The sequence below is a fragment of the Carassius auratus genome, chromosome 37 (assembly GCF_003368295.1).
Source record: "Carassius auratus strain Wakin chromosome 37, ASM336829v1, whole genome shotgun sequence".
Lineage (NCBI taxonomy): Eukaryota > Metazoa > Chordata > Actinopteri > Cypriniformes > Cyprinidae > Carassius > Carassius auratus.
Window position 1 is genome coordinate 11,810,714 of NC_039279.1, and position 5,759 is coordinate 11,816,472.

Sequence of the window (5,759 nt, forward strand, 5' to 3'; positions counted from 1 at the left end):
ATTGTCCCTCTTCAGCTAATCATTAATGGTATTCAGATTGCGCAGTTTACTTGTGTGATTGTTCACTCAGGTCCTACAGTGGATCCCCCCTTTGCTCGATGATGTTCCTGGTGAACATCGACGGTCACTGGAACAAGAGGCAGAGAGAATATGCACACACAAGACACAAACAACATCTCCATGACTTGCTGAATTCTGGTGCAGGATTTGGGTAACTAGGGATAGATGGGTTAGGAATTATTCAACTGACAAAGGGGTGCGTTGTTTAGGATTAGTTGTAATTGGGTTTTCGGTAATTGGGTAATTGGAGAATGCGCAGGATGCCAGACGTGCATTTAAATTATAATAAGGGAAGAAAAGGAAAAAAGCACAGAGAAAGAGAGAAAGTAAAACAAACACAGAGGGACACAAGGACACTGACTGAGGTTAAGAATGTAAATAGAGTGTCACATGTGTGGAACGACTCCTCTCCACTAGGGGTTGGTCCTAGCAGTGCTGTGGAGGAGCGTGTGTAGGTGTTGTGTAAAACCAAACTATATGTTTCCTTAAAATGATAGTTTTAATTAGTGTGGTATAGAGAATGGGATTGTTGGTCTGTGTCAGTTAGGTTTATCTTCCCACTTTTCCTGTAAGTTGAAGCCCTGGTGCCTCTTCATCTGGTTTCTATGGACCCATCGAAGGACTGGATTGCTGCACCCATGTCTGATTTTGATCCAATTGGCAACAGGTATGAGCTTGTCCACAATCTTGTGGGGTACTGTCCAGTGAGGAAGGAATTTCTTTGACAGGCAATGGGGAGCATTCTGCCTTGTCTGGGTGAAGCTGTAGTACCACACTCGGTCTCCGACACTGAGTTCCTGGTGAGAGGCCTTTTGGTCGTAGTAGGCTTTTCGACCTTCCACACTTCTTTTGAGGTTTTGTTGCGCGAAGGCAAAAGTCACTCTCAGTTGCTGATGCAACTTTTCCACGTACTGGTGAGTGGTGTAGGTGGTGACGAGATTGGGGTCACCAGGTTGGTACAGCAGGTGTAATGGTAGTGTCATTTGCTGTCCTGTAATCATTTTGATAGACCGGTGAGAGGTAGCCCTGATGGCCATCTGTACCAGAGGAAGCTTGACATCCCAGTCATTTTGATTGACGGACACATACTTCTTCAATATGCTTGACACCATCCTGTTTACTCGTTCGACCTGACCTGAGGAAATTGAGTGATGGCTTATATGTAGTTATATTGTAGTGGTGCTCAGTGCTTTGGATTTGCTGGTTGGAACTGGCAACACACCAGGCATCCTTTTACATATTCCGCCACATCTTGCTGCATGCCAGGCCAGTACACCACTTGCTTGAGCTTTGCGTAGGTGGCCTTGGCACCATGGTTTCCAGCGCATGGTGCATTGTGGGCATGTGTCAGCATCATCCCCCTTTGGCCTTGTGGAACTACGAGCTTTGGCGCAGTTACATTGAGACTAACCATGATGTCTGCTCCTATGTGGATGTCATGAGGTAGGTTGGGGACAACAAGGAAGTAGTGACTCAAGAGTCTGTTGTTCCATTGTAGGTCTACAGTGCAGACAATCTTAGAGGTAGCCATGATTGTTGACCACGGACTGAGAGGGAAGTGGTTGTGCTTTGAGATGTGTGGTAGGCTCTGAAGTTTTAAAGAGCTTTAGGCTGATTGCTGAGTTTTCAGTCCACAGGGCTAGTGCTGAATCAGACGCTGGTGTGTCTTAGACGTTTATGGCAGTCATGATTCGAAGAGAACCTGAGTCCGAGTCAGATGCTTGCAATAAGCAGAGGAAAGGTTCTTGGTTCTTGCTTCTCAGAGTTGAGCTTGCTCATGGCTTTGACCTTGCATCTCCAGTCAGTGAATAGGGGGCAGTGTCTGAGGCTTGACACTGCGACTTGTTGGGGTTTACTGACTGGAAAGCAGAGGCTTGCGGACTTGAGTCCAGATCTTCAGGTGCTTGAAGTCTATTAACCCTCTGAGATCTTAGGGTATTTTGGGGGCCTGGGGAAGTTTTGTCATGCCCTGACATTTGTGCTTTTTTCAGTTTCTTATAAATATCTAAATGTCTAAAGTCTAATCTCACTGCTATCAGGACAACTGGGATACAATAATATGTAAGCAGCATGTATGTACATGATTATGTTTGTGAGAAACAAAAATGTTATGCGTGGTTAGTAAAAAAAGAAAAATGTTAAATCACTTGAATAAGGCAATAAAACACATAAAGAACATTGGTTCCAGGGACTTTTGAGATTTGGAGCTTGTAGCCTATAATTTTTCTTTCTAAATTATGTGAAAATCATCTTGTTTACTCACTTACAGAAAACAATATATTGATTTAATTTTTCTAAGACATATTTTGTTGGTAAAAGTCATATGCGAGTAGGAGTCAACTATCATGAATATCATTGCATCACTACAGCAATGACTTTATGAACTACTTTACTTCTAAAATCGATACTATTAGGGATAAAATTTTAACCATTCATCCATCAGCTACAGTATCGCATCAGACAGTTCACTATAGATCCCCTGAGGAACAGTTCCACTTTTTCTCTACTATAGGAGAGGAAAAATTGTATAAACTTGTTAAATCATCTAAACCAACAACATGTATGTTAGACCCTATTCTATCTAAGCTCCTAAAAGAGGTGAGTCTAGAAGTCGTAGATCCTCTTCTGATTATTATTAATTCATCATTGTCATTAGGATATGTCCCCAAAACCTTCAAACTGGCTGTTATTAAGCCTCTCACCAAAAAACCACAACTTGACCCCAAAGAACTAGTTAATTATAGACCGATCTCGAATCTCCCTTTTCTGTCCAAGATACTAGAAAAGGTGGTATCCTCAAAATTATATTCCTTCTTAGAGAAAAATGGTATCTGTGAGGATTTCCAGCCAGGATTTAGACCGTATCATAATACTGAGACTGCTCTCCTTAGAGTTACAAATGATCTGCTCTTATCATCTGATCATGGTTGTATCTCTCTGTTGGTGCTATTGGATCTTAGTGCTGCATTCGACACTATTGACCACAACATTCTTTTGCATAGACTAGAGCATGTTGTTAGCTTTCACTGTTATGCTGATGATACTCAGCTCTATATTTCTTTACGGCCTGGCAAAACACACCCGTTTGAAAAACGAATGGAATGCATAGTCGATATAAAAAGCTGGATGACAAGTAATTTCTTACTACTAAATTCTGAAAAAAAAAGGTGTTAATTATGACTAATTAGACTTGATGGCTGCTCTGTCAATTCTTCATCATCAGTTAGGAACCTAGGTGTGCTATTTGATAGCAATCTTTCCTTAGAAAGCCACGTTTCTAGCATTTGTAAAACTGCATTTTTCCATCTCAAAAATATATCTTAATTATGGCCTATGCTCTCAATGTGAAATGCAGAAATGTTAATCCATGCATTTATGACCTCAAGGTTAGATTATTGTAATGCTTTATTGGGTGGTTGTTCTGCACGCTTAGTAAACAAACTACAGCTAGTCCAAAATGCAACAGCAAGAGTTCTTACTAGAATATTAGTCCGGTCCTGTCAACACTGCACTGGCTCCCTATCAAACATCGTATAGATTTTAAGATATTGCTTATTACTTATAAAGCTCAGAATGGTTTAGCACCTCAGAATTTGAATGAGCTCTTGTTACATTATAATCAGTGCTTAGTTTGTATATTGCGAGGTACCGGAACAAAGCGTGGCAACGCATCCAGCACGCGATTACAAAAGACCAGAGATGTATAAAGTACTAGAGACCCATACTTGAGTAAAAGTACAAGTGCTCTATCAAAAAAGTGACTTGAGTAGAAGTAGAAGTGCTCTTTAAGCACCACACTTAAGTAGAAGTACTAAAGTATTCAACATTTTTTGTACTTAAGTATTGCAAGTAGTCTATTTTAAAATGTACTACTCAAGTACTGAAAGTAAAAGTAGAAGTATTGTGTTATGTAGCTATTAAAGAAAATAGTCAAAAGTTTGAACATATTGTTTTTACTATTTCAAATGATTAACCTAAAGGACAATAACAATTCCTTTGACTAACTTCTTGTAAATAAAAAACGGTTAGTAGGGTCAGTTAGCCCAATTTGCAAAATGATGTCATTGATAACTTACCCTCATGTTGTTTCAAACCCATAAGACATCAGAGGGTCATTTAGAATTTTTTGAAGCATCCAAAATACATTTTGGTCCAAAAATAGCAAAAACTACGACTTTATTCAGCATTGTCTTCTCTTCCATGTCTGTTGTAAGAGTTAAAAACAAAGCAGTTTGTGATATCTGGTTCGCGAACGAATCATTCGATGTAACCGGATCTTTTTGAAACAGTCCACCAAATCGAACTGAATCGTTTTAAACAGTTCGCGTCTCCAATACGCATTAATCCACAGATTAATTAAGCTTAACTTGTTTAATGTGTCTGACACTCCCTCTGAGTTAAAACAAACCAATATCCCGGAGTAATTCATTGACTCAAACAGTACACTGACTGAACTGCTGTGAAGAGAGAACTGAAGATGAACACCGAGCCGAGCCAGATAATGACTCGTTCACGAGTCAAGAACCGTTTCTGTCAGACGCGTCCGATTCGTGAACCGAGGAGCTGATGATACTGCGCATGTGTGATTTAGCGTGAAGCAAACCGACACACAGAGCGTCTGAACTGAACTGATTCTTTTGGTGATTGATTCTAAACTGATTCTGTGTTAATGTTATGAGCCCATGTGCAGTCAACGCCAATGACGCCATTGCATCGAGCGCAAAAGAATCAGTGAACTGTTTTCTTCAACTGGTTTATTGAATCGGAACTGTCAGAAAGAACTAACGTTACTGGTCATCCGAGAACCGATGCAACCGGCTCTTGACTCGTGAACGAGTCATTATCTGGCTCGGCTCGGTGTTCATCTTTCTCTTCACAGCAGTTCAGTCAGCACGCGCAGTATCGCTTGATTCGCTCAATGATGTGGCAGCTTCATCAAACCTGCCATCTACAGTTCTGGCAGTGGTTTGTAATGGAATGATTCGTAACATTATTATAATTGTAACGAGTAACGATGCAGCACATAAAAAAAATATCGGAGTAAAAGTATTAAACTCAGCGAAAATATGTACCGAAGTAAAAGTGGAAGTAGGAGAAAAAAATAATACTCTAGTAAAGTACAGATACCGCCTTTTAGTACTTAAGTACAGTAGTGAAGTAGTTCTACTTCGTTACTATACATCTCTGCAAAAGACTGTATTATGTGATCCGGCACCTCATTTTGGTGGATCCCTCTCCTCCAGGGGTGGCGTTTCAGTATGGCAGACAGAGAACAGCCAGATATGTGCCGTTAAATTCTGGAATAACCTACCTAACATTGTTTGGGAGGCAGACACACTATTGCAGTTTAGATAAAAGACCCACCTCTTTAACCTGGCTTACACATAACACACTAATGTGCTTCTAATATCCAAATTCTTTAAAGTATTTTTTGGCTGCATTAATTAGGTAACCTGGAACCGGGAACACTTCCCATAACACCTGGTGTACTTGCTACATTATTAGAAGAATGGCATCTATGAGATATGAAAAATTAGAGCCAATGGTAAGATGAGAGAGACACAACACAAAATGCCCTTTCCTGGTTACAGAAAGAGGACAATTAAAAAAAAAAAAAATGTTTGTTATGTTTGATTTAGAAGGATGCTTCTAGACAGGGATTTGGAAATAAAAAAATTCAAAATACCAGGACTGTGATG